Source organism: Ahaetulla prasina, chromosome 7, assembly GCF_028640845.1.
Source record: "Ahaetulla prasina isolate Xishuangbanna chromosome 7, ASM2864084v1, whole genome shotgun sequence".
NCBI classification, from domain to species: domain Eukaryota; kingdom Metazoa; phylum Chordata; class Lepidosauria; order Squamata; family Colubridae; genus Ahaetulla; species Ahaetulla prasina.
In genome coordinates, this window is record NC_080545.1 from 45,918,791 (window position 1) to 45,935,648 (window position 16,858).

The following is a 16,858-nucleotide window of genomic DNA, read 5'->3' on the forward strand; positions in this document are numbered from 1 at the left end:
TATACTTAGAATCTCAGTATTTGTAGATAGCATGGTATATATTAAATGACATATAAAATTATACATTCTATAATAACTCAGGGAAAAAAAGTTTACTGCTGTTTAAGGCTTTTAATTTTAAAAACAACAACAGTGAAATTAAAAAATAGAAGATAAAAAACAATTCAATAAACCAGCCCTAAATAGAACTAAAATTTCTGAAGTAGGCAAGAAAAACATCAATAATTTCTAAATTTGAAAAAAAAATCCCTCTCAATAAACATCTAAGCATCTACTATGCATCCAGGCGGCATCCAAACAAAAGACATCTATTTTTGTAAAAAAAAGAAATCTTAAAATCGAATGAATAGCATCAAATTTCAGAACAAAATTTAACATGCATCCCTGTCTTCCTTCATAAAATGACTAGCTAATTAATTATTGTTAATTATTATTTACCACCATTTCTTAAGGACGTAATGTTTATAAATCCATAAATTAAAGTTCATACAAGGAACATTGTTTTCTTTAAAATTATACAAAACAGATATTTTAACAATAAAATATTGGGAAGGGTGCGGAAGAAAATTTTCATTTTTGACCAATCTTTTATTCAGTTGTAAGGAACTGCAGTAGCTGAGTAGGAAATGACATCTGACTAATGTTTTGTTAGTATAAGAATGTTGTGTCCAGATAAGTACTATCTGTCAACAATAATGATTAACAATGATATTACATTTACATTCCTATAAGAAAAGCAACTTCAGTGTGTTGAAATATATAGCCTTGGAATTTCAAGATTAGAATTCAAATTAAAGTGTCTAAGGCGGTGCTGTATCCAAAGTTAATTTCTGGAATAGTAATTTGATTAAACCAATGCACAGTTCCACCAGTATTTGAACAGAGGACTGGAAATATTTCAAATAAGCTATGTCAGTACATTTCAAAGAGTTAGTTTGTAGAGGTTAAATATTTTGAGTCCAAGCCCAGGATCAAAAAGACTACTACTGTTTCAGCATCCTTTTACCATACTTTTCACTTTTTTTTTGCCAAAAAGTGCATGTACTTTCTTCTTGTGTTTACAAATACACAGTTCTTTCCATTGAAATCTTTATTTTAGAGAGTTTGTATGTCTGACTTTCTTGCACTATTGATCTCCAGTAGCTGTTGATTAAAGCATACATCCTCACTGAACCAGTTTGTACCAGCAATTTTAACCTAAACCTCAAAGATCATCTTTAACTACGAAAACTTCCAGCTTCTTTGTAATGAATGTTATCAGTCTTGAGTTTGAAATGGTTTATTTTCTGCTATCAAGTTACCTGTAAAAATAAGATATAAAAAAAAGACAAAATCAAATTTAGATGAACAAAATAAGATTTATAATGGCACAAATCTATTGATATAGCCTTTATGCACAAAAAGCATTTTTAACATGCAAATAGCAATATGGCAGTTATTAATAATGTGTATTCTAAAGCAAACAGATAAATCTGAAACTGAAACAGACACCAATAAGAAAAACAATGTCCTCAATTGTCAGGGGGTTAAAGTATTTAGCTAGACAAAGGCCTGCTGAGATTATCCAATATTTCTATTTGAGTATGCCCTCTTGTGTTGAAATCTGGTATTCTCCACCAAATCTATTATGAGCAAATCTTTAATTTATACAATTTATAATGACCTATTATTTACAAAGTGTCAAAAAACACAAAGTATTAGTTAACAAATAATATAAATTGATAATTGCTAAAGAAAAGCAGTCTTAATTATTAACAAATGTTCTCATGTATTTCATAATGTTATAACATTTCATAATTCTCAAAACACTTTTAGTTTCTAGTAAGTACATGGAAACAATTCTAAAAAGAGAATAACTAAACAATTCAAAAGAAAATTATTGTAGAGGATGAGGGTAATTTTAAAATGTGCTTTGTTAACTTTTATTTATGACGTTGGCTGGGATAAAACTCTAAGAAGTCTCCTTTTCAAATGAAGGAATACAAAGGAAACTATGGTTAACACACATAGTATTTTTCTTTCTTGAATGATTATTTCCCCAATGATTTCAATTTCTGACATTACTTTAACAGAAAACATTAGAAAATCATGATTCTCCAATCATGATTTTCTAATGTTTTCTGTTAAAGTAATGTCAGATATTAAAATCATTGGGGAAATAATCGTTCAAGTAATAATTCAAGAAAGAAAAATATTATGTACATTAACCACAGTTTCCTTTGTATTCCTTCATTTGAAAAGGAGACTTCACGAGTATTTTTATCCCAGCCAACATCATAAATAAAAGGGGCCACTGAAAAAAAGTATGTAAGTCAACAAACAATAATTGAATGTTTCCATAAGCTTGTCTTCTGTTTGAAAAATGAATAGAAAAGAAAAAAATCTATGCCATATCAAAGCACCTTTAAGAACTCTTTCTGTTTTGTCAGTGGACTCAATAAATAATCATGTTACTTTTTGGTACAAAACTTCATTAAACAATGCTCTCCTTTCTCTGGAGGCTTGACCCACTGGATTGGCTATGGTAATAGTACATCAGGGGAAATCTCCAATTTTGAGAGGCCAGGCTCCTTTATGATGAAACATTCCTTTGCCTTCAGCAAAAACCATCTGCATACAGCTCTTTTATCAACTTGGAAGCATGGAAACACTGAGAGAATACTAAAAAGGTTGCTTTAAGAGTTTAGTCCTTTTTTAAATGCTCAAAATCCACTCATACAAAAAAGGAAAGCACTAATAGGGTAATATTCCTATTTATGAAGGTAGGTAAGAAAAAAAAACACCAACAGGTAGGGTATTCCTTTTTGCTTATCCTGGCTTGTTTTTGATCAGACGGCCTCCAAATGTGCAGCTCTAGATGTGCTGGTAGGAGCTGGATTATTTGGAGGTAACAAGTATGGAGGCCTACCTATTCTGACCATTCCCAGCTCTGCAAGGTCTGAGGACAGGCATTTTCCAATAAAATTTGTCCCAATATTAGCTGGAAGGATGGCAACTGCCCCAGGCAGCAGAATTTGGGGACAAAAATCATAGCCTTCATTAACTTGTTGTTCATGATTTATGCTTCTCAAGTAGCATTCTGCTTCAGTGATGGGAAAACACTCTCTCATCACCAGTGTTGACATAACATTAATCTTACTATCCAGTTGGAATTTGTATTTTTTTAAAAAGGGCCACCATCTGCCAATGGTTAGACTAGGCTTATTTCCAAAATCTCCTGTTTGAGATCTTTAATCTGCAGAATCATAAAGGCCTTCTGCACACAAAACATGTGCTATCCTATCTATAGCATAAAGTAAAGTAGGAATAGCCTATATTAATATAAATATACTATATTTTATGTAAATAAGTGTTTTCTATATCTATGTGATCATCACATTTTAATACTTTTCGCTATCTTTTATCTGCAGGATTGATGGCTAATCAGAATTCTGAATCAGTTTTAAGAACCAAGTAATATACATTTGAGTCTCCAATGAGACTTTACTAAACGGGACTTCCTATTTTTTATTATGAAATACTTCTTTTTTGACTAACCCTTCTATATCAAGTTATTCTAATAATATATATTAACAGCAGGGTTTTAAACATACTAATATTTTAAAATGGGTCAAAATGCAATTATATACCATACTCTCCTTTTACAAACTACATTTTTTATTCCTGTTTTTTATTTCTTAAAACAGCGGTCCCAAACCTTTGTGGCTTGGCTTTCCGGCAGGGAGGAAGAGGTTAATCTGGCTGCACAAGTGGCACAACTGGTGTGCATGTGTGCCTCCTCGCAGGTCAACTTACATGAGTGGCGAGCCAGCGTACGTGGCTCAACTTGCGCAATTTGAAATTGGAATTCAGAAGCAGGTTTTAGGCCCCCACAGAATAAACAGGCAGTGAACTTGCATAACAAGAAAATATTACATTATGGGAGATTAAATGATGGACTCTAAAGGACAGACGGGCTTGTTTTTGGTGACTAGATTAAAATATTGAAGCAAATATATGCCACCTGGATCCAGAAGCCTGTGAAGGATCAAAGACATGACAGAACAACATCCAACTTGATTTAACAATGATCCCTTCCAACTGATATACCGTAAGGTAAAGGTAAAGGTTCCCCTCACACATATGTGCTAGTCGTTCCTGACTCTAAGGGGTGGTGCTCATCTCCGTTTCAAAACCGAAGAGCCAGCGGTATCCGAAGACGTCTCCATGACTGGCATGACTAAATGCCAAAGGTGCACAGAATGCTGTTACCTTCCCACTAAAGGTGGTCCCTATTTTTCTACTTGCATTTTTATGTGCTTTTGAACTGCTAGGTTGGCAGAAGCTGGGACAAGTAACGAGAGCTCACTTGGTTATGCAGCACTAGGGATTCAAACCACTGAACTGCCAACCTTTTGATCGACAAGCTCAGCATCTTAGTCTCTGAGCCACTGCGTTCCTTTGATATACAGTAGGTGGAGACAAATTATATCCACAGAACAGCTACAACTGTATCACTCCAGTCTTCGAAAAATATAGACTGTGCAGACCCTGGGGTCATAGATAATCTAATTTTTCAGTACATGGAAAGCCGTCCATGGAATGCAATTGGAAAGGGGGAAATATTGTAAATTACTAATAGACTAGGCAAATCAGATAAGTAGCTGCTTTTATCTAAAAAATATAAATTAAATAAAATAATAAAAGAAAAGAAAATATTTATGCAGCTTTCTGAGATTTGGTGTGTTTCTGTAGTTTTCACTCTAACTATACAAACACACAAAATCTCACAAAGTTGTATGTGGCATTTTGTGTGTGTGTGTGTCTGTGAGTCGTGTTGTGTGTGTAAAGTGTGAAAGTTGGTTTTTGAGTTTTTGTGGCTGTATGAGGTTCCTGCTTGTTGCAGGAGTCATTTTGGGTGAAGTACAGCTGCTTTTACATTGTGTGTGAGTCAGTTGTGTTGTGGTGTGTGTATGTAAAGTGTGAAAGTTGGTTTTTGAGCTTTTGTGGTTGTGTGAGGTTCCTGCTTGTTGCAGCAGCCATTTTGGGTGAAGTACAGCTGCTTTTACATTGTGTGTGAGTAGTTGTGTTGTGTGTGTGTAAAGTGTGAAAGTTGGTTTTTGGTACCTCTTGTGTACTTTGTTTATTATTTTTATTATTATTGGCCATGCCCACCCGGTCACCTGATCACCAAGCCACACCCACCAATTAAGCCACACCCACAGAGCCGGTAGGGAAAATTTTTAGATTTCACCCCTGCTACAAATCCTCAGGTTATGAATGTAACTGACAGGTTCCATTGCATTCATAACTCAAGGACTACCTATATTCCAGTATTTGCCACAAAGAAGAAAGGATCAACTTATTTTCCAAAGCACCAGAAGGCAAGACAAGAAACAACGGGTGGAAACCAGGGGTGAAATGCTCCCGGTCCAGACCGGATCAGCTGAACGGCAGCAGGTGGTTTGGAAAACCGGTAGCAAAAATCCCTCCCCCCACCATGCCCAGCTGAGCCATGCGATCGAAGGGACCTGAAAGTCATCTAGTCCAACCCTCATCCAGCAGGACATTGTTAGTAAGTTTCTGTCTTTTGATCCCCCAGTCATATAGCCATGCCCACCCAATCACATGACCCCCTCCCCACCAAGCTATGCTCACCAAACCATGCCCACAGAACCGGTAGGAAAGTAATCTAGATTTCACCACTGGTGGAAACTACTCAAGGAGAGAAGCTAGAATTAAACAGAAACTTCTTAGTATTGAGGACAATTAACCAGTGCAATAGCTTGCCTTCAGAATTTGTCGGTGTTTCGTCGCTGGAGGTTTTTAAGAAGAGATTGGACAGTCACTTATCTGAAATGGTATAGGGTGTCCTGATTGAGCAGGGGGTTGGACTAGAAGACCTCCAAGATCCCTTCCAGCTCTATTCTGATTGATCCTGGGGCAAAAGAAACTAATAGAAATGGACCACAACATGGGTAGAAATTTCCAAAATTGAAGATATCAAAAGGGCAATTGAAAATAATTTCAAAGAGCATAAAAAGCACAGCAAAAAGCTAATGAGGTTACAGAAAATGTTAGTGAAGATGTGTAGGTTTGCTTGAGATATATAAGTAATGAAAAGAAGGCCATACTACAAATGAAGAGCACATATGTCAAAAATGGAAAGACTGGGAATGAGCTGAGATCTTGGCAAAAGATCTAAGAATAACAAAAATTATTTTTTATAGCTGATCAGTGATGACAGTAAAGTGGGAACAGGAAAAAGAAAAAGCAGAGTTACTCTTCTCCTAGTTTAATTCAATATTCTTCAGCAACAAAAAAGTATGCACTTCACAATGAAACTAGCAAACAAGATGAAGTCACAGGATTAATGCTTGAGATTGACAGAAACATAGTCAGGAATTATTTCTTTACTTTGAATGAATTTGAATTTCAAGATCAGATAAAGGGAATTTCAAGAAGTGTATGAACTGGCTGATGATCTGGCTTATATATTATCCTAGAGCAGCGGTCACCAACAGGTGGTCCATGGACCACTAGTGGTCCGCGAGAAAATGTTGGTGGTCTGCAGAAAAATTATTTGCAATTTTTATATTGCACTAAATCGGGTCCTCAAACTATGGCCCCTGGGACAGAAACGTGAAATGAACGTTTGTGTTGCTGCAGAGAGTCTCCCCCTTTGGGGTCTTCTTGTGTGGGTTGGAGGGGGGCAGAAATTCTGACTTGGAGTCTGTTTTAGCCTCCTGGTGTTGAGCTTTGGGCGAAGGCTGGAGGGCAGTGCCGCTGGTGGCGAAGAGCCGGAGGGCCTTGTTCCAGTGGGACTGCCTCATGGCCTGGAACTGGCTGACCATCTCAGCCCGCTGAGCCTCCAGGCGCCGGTACCTTGCCTTGCACTCCCGCAGGTCTTCCCTCTGCTTGGAAAGCCTATGCTCCTAGTCCTCAGTGAGGTGCTTCTCAGTGAGGTCCTTCTCGGTCATCCAATTTGAATTGAGCCAGCTGTTTTGCCAACTGTTTCTCCTTGTAGCTGCTTGGCTCCAACAACTGCTTCCTGTTGGGGCCCTAAGGAGTCTGGGGAGGGAGGAGTGGCTGGGAGGGGAGGGGCAAGTAGAGGCTGGTGAGTGACATTGAGTTGGCCACTCCCACCCAGTCACATGACCACCTAGCCATGCCTACCCAGCTGGTCATTAGGCAGATCATATTAGTGGTCCGCAGGATTTGAAATTATGAATTTAGTGGTCCCTGAGGTCCAAAAGGTTGGTGACCCCTGTCCTAGAGCATACCCAGAAAACGAAGTACCAAATAACTAGAGAAAATGAAATGTTGGAATTGTTTTTAAAAAGAAACAGAGAAGGGGGATGTTTGGGATGTTTTAATTTGGGTTTATTTACTGAACATGGGATTAGAGCCAAGGGTCAAATTGGCCCTTCCAACTATTTGATGGTATGCAATAAAATTCAAAAATGTACTATCATCCTTTGACTCAGTTGGGAATGAATTGTGGACATAGTCCAAAGACATATTAGTAAGCAAAGAAAAATTCTAACGTCACAATTAACCTGACGTTAATTGACACCTGATCAATTGCAATTGACAACTGATCAATTGCTATTTAACTACCCATAGTGCCTATTCATAAACATAACATCTATAGACATGATAAATTCATGCTGAAATTGATGCAATGTATTTGAGTTTGTTTATTGTTATTATCATAATCACTATTTTTGTTGTGGGAAACTTCTAAAGATTTTCTAGTGCTAGCATTCCTGTTGTTCCCTCTTTTTTTCTTGTACATTTTACGTTTTTAAATTACACTCTTTTACTCTGAGTAATAGAGTAAATAGAATAGGCCACCTTTGCCACACTCTGGAACATAACTAATATAAGAGCAGGACATATTACCCACTATTGTTAATGAGATCTATTTAATTACACATTAAGGTAAAATAAATAGTCTGAATGTGGCAAATCAATTTCATAAAAATTCGATTCAATTTTAGCTAATATCCCTCCATGTTATTTACAGGAAAGGTTTTATTTTTGGATTGAGTCCTAGCTTTTCAGCTGAGCAGCTGGAAGATACATGTCTATTACAATTTCCCTATTTTCTTAATAGAAGTAGAGAATTTGACAGCAGTACTGAGCTGAACTTAAAAATCCTTGGAGAACACTAACATTCCAAAAGTGCTCTAATCAGTTCCAATCAACTTTAAATTAATTATTAATATATCTGAAAATTAACATTTGCCTTTTGTTGAGCAGTACAGATTGAAAAAGATGTTACTCCTAAAATATTTATATGAATTAACTTTGACATAGTTCACAATATATTGCTTTTTTTAAAATGGTGTATTTTCTTTGACATACTTTATATTATAAATACAAAGAATTAGATGCTTTCGTTTTCTATGTGCTCAATATGTAGTTATGGTATAATTACTTTGGTGTTTCAAGACTTTTTAATTTAAATTTGTGAATAGCTGTCATGAGTCAAGTAGACTGCATATGAACTCACTAGTTAACACAACAATGTATCATTAAATCGAAAATAATTTTACACCTCAGTTAAAGTTAGACAAATGCACGTTCAGCCTGCATTGCATCATTTATACTACAAATAACTCCGAAAGAGTGAAAGAGAAATATATTGCTTAACCAGTGTAGTATAGTGTCTACTTCTAAAGCAGGAATAAGCTGGAGATACGGTAATAAACGTGTATATGAAGTGGATTGATGAAAATGTTCTACAAAGAATGGCAATACATATAGGAATTTTAACAATGACCTTCCCAAAGTATATAATTTTCTCTACAAGATTATAATTCACAGTGAAGATCTTGCTACAAAGTAAATTCCCAAATGGAAAGTAGAAATAAGATAATGTGACAAAGAATAGGAAGAGAGAGAAAGCAGATCACTATTCAGTCCTAATGTTCCTATACTTCTATCAAATATTCTATCAACAAATATTTGCTTTATTTTGATTAAAGACAATTAGGTTTGATCTTATTTGCTATCATATTTATGCAGTTATCCTTGATTTTGAGAATTCTGTGTCTGAACCAATTTTCTTAATCACTACAAGATCTGTGTCACATTATAATTTTCCTGAGGTAGAAAATGAAAAGGTTTTTTTCCAAATGATGTTTTATTAGTTTCTATTTCTCAGGAACAAAATAAGGTATAGTAAAATACAAGGAAGAATCAAGAATAAACCCAAGGCAGCAGGTGTATTAGATGAGATATCAGGAATTGAACAATTGCATCACAGAAAAAGATGTTCTTGGTTATTGTTTTTCATCTTATCTGCATTTTACCAAGAGCGCTGAGCGACTAAGAATCGAATCAACCTTCCCTGCACAATAATAATAAAACCCAGCCATAAAATGAACCAAATCCAGCATCAAAATTATAGAAAAACAGAAAGTGAGTTCCCGTCATTCACTCCAGCTCCTGTTTACCTAGCCTAGCAGTTTGAAAGCACACAAATGCAGGTAGATACATAGGTACTCCTTTGCTGGGCTCATTAATGGGGACATGAAAGGAAACCCCCAACTGGGCATCCAACTGCTAATCAATTCACTACAGAAACACCTCGGTGCTTCCAATATGGAAATAGTAGTAGTACTTCAACTACAAAATAATGGCCCTTATTTAACAGGAGGGGAACTCCAGGTCAACACTGATTCCCAGCAGCTATCCAAAATTACATTTTGCTTAAAAATTAAGTCTTTCTCCCTCACCCCCTCTCTCTTTGAGAAAGAGAGAGAGAGAGAGAGAGAGAAAGAGAGAGAGAGAGAGAGAATATCTCAGAAACATTGCACCATGGCCACTATGCCGTATATCACTGTAAAATCATATCACAAGCTTTCTGAAGTAAAAGATGTCAGTGATGCTTATTACTATGTATTCCAGGAATTTTCTCACTAGTTTGTTAGCATCCTAGGAGAAATTTAATATATAAGCAATTTGGCTGGTTTATGACAAATTGGAGTGGATTCAGATGTGCAATTCATTAGACTATATCAGTGATGGCTAACCTTTTTGCCGCTGCATGCCAAAAATGGGTAAGTGTGGTGGGGTCACGTACGTGCATGCCCACACCCATAATTCAATGCGTTCCGCCCCTCCCATGCATGAACACATGACCCCTCTGCGCTCCCCCCACTTTTGGCATGTGATGGCACAGTGGGCCCGGTAGGCCCATTTTTCACCCTCCCCAGGCTCCAGAGGCTTTTTCGGAGCCTGGGGAGGGTGGAAACAGCCTTCCCCCGCCTTGGGGAGTGGAAACAGCCTATTTCCCAACTTCCGGTGGGCCCTGAAGGCCCAAAAATCTCTGGCCAGCATGCACATGCACGCTGGAGCTGAACTAGGGCAACACTCACATGCCCACCGATATGGCTCCACATGCCATCTGTGGCACGCGTGCCTTAGATTTGCCATCACGGAACTATATGGTCAAATGTTTCTTCTACTGTTTAAAGACTGAATCTATTTCAGAATAGAAATTCAAAGTGTAGAACCTACATTGTGGTCATTGCAAAGTCAATTCAAAAATTCATATAACAATCCTATAAGCCAGGGTTCTGGGAAGCAGAATTACAATATTGAAATTTAGGTTATACCTGACTTCACTGAGATGTGACAGATTTTGGTGGTTTCAAAATTTGCTAAATAAATAAAATCACATACTTGTCCCAGTTCTCTCCAGTTTTTTCCAAATGATTCAGCTCAAACTACATTATAATTAGAAATAGAGAGAGAAAAAATAGTTATCTATTTTTCTCTTAATATATTTTAGAGGAAAAACACAGTGTAAGAAGAACCAGTTCAACACTTTTTGACAATAACTATATAGCAAATACTCAGATGACAAGACCACCAAGACAATACCAGCTCAGCTGAATATGTTCATCCTACTAATCAATGTCTCTTACCAGGCTGGAATTGGTAGGCGAAATCGAGTGAGTCGCCAAGGAGATACCACCCCCACCTTTGGCCCCAGCCATTCGCCCACCTCAAAGACGGACAAGGCATCCACCTCTTGGAGGACGAGAGAAGCACCACTCAGCTTCCCCAGGAGAAATCGGTTAGAGGGACTGCCCCAGGAAAGATCGGAGAGACGAACTTCCCCTACCAGCGGAAGAGGCCCCTGAGAGACCACGTGGAGAGTTCCGAGAGAGGCTCACGCTTCCACCAACACCATAGTTTTTACCCCCAAAAGCAAAATACCCTCAAACAGTCTAACAATAGAAGCCACCAACTTTTAAAACATAAGAGACAAAATTAATCTGTAAAATACACACAAAACATTGACCATGCCAGGCAAAAATTCAAACAGATCTGCCAAACGCCCTCAAACAAAAACTGTCCCTATAAATAATGATCAAAATGAATTAAATATATGCTATAAATGTAATAATTCAATAAAAGAAAATGAAGAATCCGAGAAATGCCGGCTATGCTCCAATTATGTCTACCACTTCTGCCTGAAAATAAACAAATATACAGAAAACTTCCTACTATCAGATCCTACATTTATTCATTTTTGTCAATCTTGTTTACCTAAATTAGACTACCTAATTTCCATGTCTAATAGACTCCATACCATAAAAACAACTTTAATGTCACAACAAACCATCATAGACTCCATCCAAACAAGCTTAGAAAAAAAATACTAGCATGTTTAGAACCACGTCTCATAAATCTTGAAAAAAGAATTATTACAGTACAAAATAATGGTAACTCAACAATCAAAATCTTTTCCCAATCCAACAAACATTGCCTAATCCACAACCTAAACTGCAAATATATGTTAATCAACCAAACAACGTAGCCATTTTAATTAAAGATACCATTGAAAGAGAACAAAAACGTCAAAATGCTATATTATTTGGATTAGATAATACCAGTGAATCAGATATTTCTAAAATTCGTAACATCATTAAAAACTACAAGTCACCCACCTTCTCCCCTGACGAAATAACCGAAGTCTCCAGAGATGGACCTGAATACATAAACAGTGATGGCTCAGTGGCACCAAAATTCTGTAGAATCATCTGCATAAATGAGATCAGCAAACGCATCTCTGTTGAAAGAGATCAGGTTGCAATTGCCATTTCGCCTGATCTATGGTTGTTCTGCTCAGCCAATCTGCTCAAGTGTTGGAGGTGACTGATACATGTTCTGCTTGCAGAGAAAGCTGTTGTGACTCCAGCCCCCGAACCTGGCCCCATGCCCGAAAGTGACTCCGAGAGTGAGGGGGAAGGGCCGGTAAGGCTTACCTTGGGAGCACCGATTACTTTGGCCGGCTCCAGGAGCCAGAACCAGGCCAGTAATGGAGGACGTAATGAGGCTGTCATCCCCTGAGTCCTCCCTTCCCCAGGCAACGCCTTCAGACCCAGCTGATAATAATAATAATCAAGCTTGGCTTCAGAAGATTAGAGAGGTGGTGTCATCAAAGGGAAGGGTGGGGCAGGAGCCCCACCCCACAGGATATATAAGGAGCTTTGGGACTGCTCTCACTCCGCAGGAAGCAAAAGTTTAGCTGAACCATTTCAAAAAGAGCTGAAAGTCTGGCTACGTGAGTCATTTGTTTGAATTTTGGCAGGCAGCTGCGATTTCTCTGCCAAGACTGATAAGAGCCGTGAATTCACTGGCTGAAGGCCAGCTCGTTAATCCGAAGTGGGGAAGGAGACAGAACAAAAGCAGATGTCTCTCCACCCACAGTCCCAGTTCCGCTGCCTCTTGCATCAGGACCCAGGAGTGAGTCCCTCCCTGCCTGTTCACGTGGGCCTTGGCTGTGACATTGTCTATGCGAAGCAGCATGTGATGACCTGACAACTGAGGTTGGAAGTGGCATAGTGCGAGATGGGCGGCTCATAGCTCCAGCCAATTGATATAGTTCTGAAAGTCTTTGGGTGACCATTGACCCCGAGTGACCTGGGAATTCAAATGAGTGCCCCATCTGAACTGGCTGGCATCCATGGTGGGGACCAGGCGCTGGGGTTCATGGAAGAGGCAGCCTTTTGTCAGAGCTGTAGAAGTCCACAAGGAGAGAGATTTGATTACTCTTGGGGGAACCATGCTCTGGGTACTGGTGTTGCTGGTACCTGCTTTTTGGCTTGGTAGAAGAAGGCATTGAAGGGGCCGTGAGTGCAATCTCATCCAAGGGACGATTGCCAAGCACAAAATCATCTGCCCCAGTAATTGCGACAGCAAAGCAGAGGCACTCTCCTTAGCGCCTTTACTTGACGTACCGTGGTCTGGATGTTGAATCATTATTCCTGTGAAAGGAAGACTTGACCTGACATGGTATTGATGCATGTCACCAGTTCGGTGGATGGTGTGAGATGGCTCTTCCCCCAATTGACGGTGAAACTGACTCCTGGAGAGTATTGATTGTTACCTGTAGATCATGCTCTGCCTGTGGAATGAGGAAAGATTGAACTAAAACATCATCCCGGTAACATTGCAATTTGATCAGTGACACCCGTAAATGAGCCGCTACCATGTCTAGGAGCTTAGGCAAAGGAAAGACCAAATGGTAAGGCCCTGTATTGATAGTGAGCGCCTTCGTAACAGAATCTGAGGAATCTCCTGTGAGATGGCCTGATGGGAACTGGAGATAAGCCTCTCGGGGATCTATGGATGCCAAATAATCTCTGTGTCTGATGCTGCCCAGAATACTATGCAGAGAGTGCATCTTGAAGTGTCTGTATCATATATGTACATTCAGATGCTTCAGATCTAAAATGGCTCTGCTGCCCCCCAATTTCTTTTGCACCAAGAAGAGAATCAAATAGAAGCCAGAACCATGGTGTTCTGGTGGGACAGATTCAATGGCTTGAATGGCCAGAAGGTGCTGAATTTCAGCTTCCATTAGAGCTCTCTTGGAAGGGTCTGAAGACGCAGAACAGCAAATGAAGCACTGTGGAGGATCAGAAATGAATTCCAAGGTGACCCCAAGGGAAACCGTTTGGATGGCCCAGGCATCAGTGATCGTAGTGCGCCAGATGTTAGCAAAATCAATGGGGTCTTGAAGGGAGGAATCACTGTTCCTGAAGTAGGGGCGAAAATTGGAGCCCTGGAAGGGTCGCCTGGACTGAGGCTGATGTGTTCACTCTCTGAAGGGCTGTCTGTCATGAGCCCTGTCTGCTGGTTAGTTGAAGGAGCGATGAAAGACTGGGGATTGGAACTCAGAATCCAAAGACTGAAAGGACTGCCTTCAGTAAGGAAAATCAGACCTTCTGTCGGGCCGTCTGGAGGCAAATGGGAGGACTTTTCTCTTGTCCCTACCTTCAACAAGGATTGGGTCCAGGGCCTCACCAAAAAGGGAGCCTCCTTTGAAAGGTGCGGCAGCCAGACGCCACTTGATCTTCATGTCCGCCTGCCAATGTCGTAACCACAGAAGGCACCTGGACGTGATGTTGGATGCCAGGGCTCGTGATGCAAACTTGGCTGAATGGAGTGTCGCATCTGCAGAATATTTCACAGCAGCGATCAGTTTGTTTATGTCCTGGTGCAGGCAAAAATCCTCAGGTGATCCTCCGGCTTGTATCTGATGGAGCCAGGTAAGAGAAGTTCTGGCAAAGAAAGATGCAGCTGTGGCTGATTTTATCGCCCACGCAGCAGCCTGATGAGTTTTACGGGTCGAAATCTCTGTCTATCCTCAGTGCAAAGACCTTCAGCCGCATCGGATGGAAGGATGCTGGGCGAGGTCAGACTAGCCATGGGAACATCAATGACAGGAAGCTTGAGGAGGTCCTCGTGCTTCTGATCCATTGTATATAGTTTTCTAGCCAAGCCACTTGGATTAGAGATTGTGCCTGGTTGAGCCCATTGGCGTTGCACTATATCCACGAAAAGCTTAGGCGATGGAATTGCACCCTGTTCAGTGACTGCCTCAGTGAAAAGCAAATTGTTAGCAACTTGAGGATCAGAAGAACCCTCAGGTTGTGCTATTTTAAAACTCATATTGGCAGTGGATTTTGTTTTATGCAACAAGGTTTTAAACAAATTGTGACAGAAAAGGCCTGAGGGATGGTGCCTATCTGATGAAACTTCTTCCTCCTCAGACAGATTGTAATGAAAGGCCTCCTCCTCATTTATGAGCAACTGGTCACTGTGGTGAGAAGGGGAAGGGGAACGGGTAGCACGTGCAGACTCAGCGTTTAAGCGAGAAGAAGCACGAGAAGCTGGTTGTGTCTGAGCAGGAGCTGTAGTTGGAGCCAGAATGCCTCTTTGAGCGAGGGCTGCATCAATGCTTCTAGCCACTGTTAGTGCGATGAGATCGCACGTTTCCTGTGACATACTAGATGACTGACCTTCCTCCGGGCGGAGGAAGGCGTAAAGGTAGTGAATGGTGTAGAGGCACGTGTCTGTCTGGGTGATTCCGAGCTGGATCCAGCAGCTTGGGCAAAAACCTCTCTGACCACAGCTTGGTTTTCCTGACCCTCGATGGAGACATTGGGAGACTAGGATGTTTGAGCCTGATGGGCCTGTGTAGAGGAATCATATCCCTGGACTGAGGCAGGAGGTGGAGCCACTGCAGCAGGAGAAGGGGCTTTGCTGGATTCTGCCTTCTTTTGAGCCTTGTCAAATTTTTGGTTAAATGTCTCCTGTGGGCATCTTTATCAGCTGCAGAGGAAAAAGAGGGAGCAGCAGAGGTTTTGGATCTAGTGGAATGTTTAGTTGTGGATCTGCCTCTATGCTTAGTAGGAGATCTGAATCTGTGAGAAGGGGAATGACTACAGTTGGCCATTTTGAATAGGGCTGCACCACAGATAATAGGAAGGCAATAATATCCCTTGCAATCACTATCTAATATACAGAATAGATGTAGGTCACAGAATAATAAGGCTAGCAGAGATGACAAAACAACTCCCAGTAGCCTTTTTAAATGGTTATAAATGGCTAGGAGCTGGCAAAACAGCTCTAAAATGCCTGAACCTGGTCACAAAATGGCACGGGTCAGACAGAACAGCCCCAACCACGTGGAAGAGAAATGCCCAAAATGATGCAGAACTGACAATACAGCTCTGTAATCGCCCCAGAAAGCAGCCAGGCACTGATGCAGAGCCGACAGAACAATTCCGTTTCACCTTAAAAATCCAAGCCCAGGGGATCAAAGCTGGCAAAACAGCTTCTAACAGGCAAGAAATAAGGGCCAGGCAAGAGAAAGCTTAGCTCCAATGAAACGGAGCTTTTTGCAATCCCCGCAGCATGAAGCCGACACCACGGCTTCCCCACATGCTCCGCAATAATTCACGGCTCCAAAAAACACAGTAAATCCAAGGGAAAGCTTGAGATCCAAGGCGAAGGTGTAGAAACGCAGAAACGCAATCAAAGGGGCCGCTGCCAAAGCCGCGGCTCAGCTGAGCGGCACTGAGGTGATCGCGGCGCTACCAGAATCCTCAAATGCTGAAAATTCAATCCAATAGAAGGAAAAATGGAGAAATTAACTCCAAAGAGCTATTTAGAAAGTCCAATGAAGGAGCTAGAGAAAGTAGGTCTCTTTAGGCCGGACTGAGTTAATAAACTGGGGCTAGACAGGAAGAGGAGGTGTGTTTAAGCAAATTTCAACTCAGTCTCTGACCAATCACATGAGGATAACCCATTCAATGGACTCTCTAAGCAGCCCAAGTGAGAACTCATGGAACTTCTTAAAATTTGTGGCATCTTTGCAGGTGATTCCTTCCTTTCTGGCTTCTAATTTTTCTTATATGGATCCAATTCTACCATATCATAACATACTTCCTGAGGCTAAGAAAGTATAAATCAGATTAACGATAAATAAAATTACACAAAAATCTAGAGCATTTTGAATTTTGAAGATATTGAAGATTTTGGACTACAGACTGTGACTATGGATGGT

General features: G+C 40.1%; 1 protein-coding gene across 2 annotated transcripts in view; it reads right to left on the reverse strand.

Annotated features, from left to right (window-relative positions):
• Positions 1-262: 262 nt before the first annotated feature.
• TAFA2 (TAFA chemokine like family member 2) overlaps positions 263-16,858 on the reverse strand; it is a 260,472-nt gene continuing 243,876 nt past the window's right edge. For both annotated transcript variants that reach the window (XM_058191120.1, XM_058191121.1), the window contains exon 6: positions 263-1,301. The gene's annotated coding sequence lies outside the window, so the exon portion shown is untranslated. The remainder of the gene's footprint in view (positions 1,302-16,858) is intronic.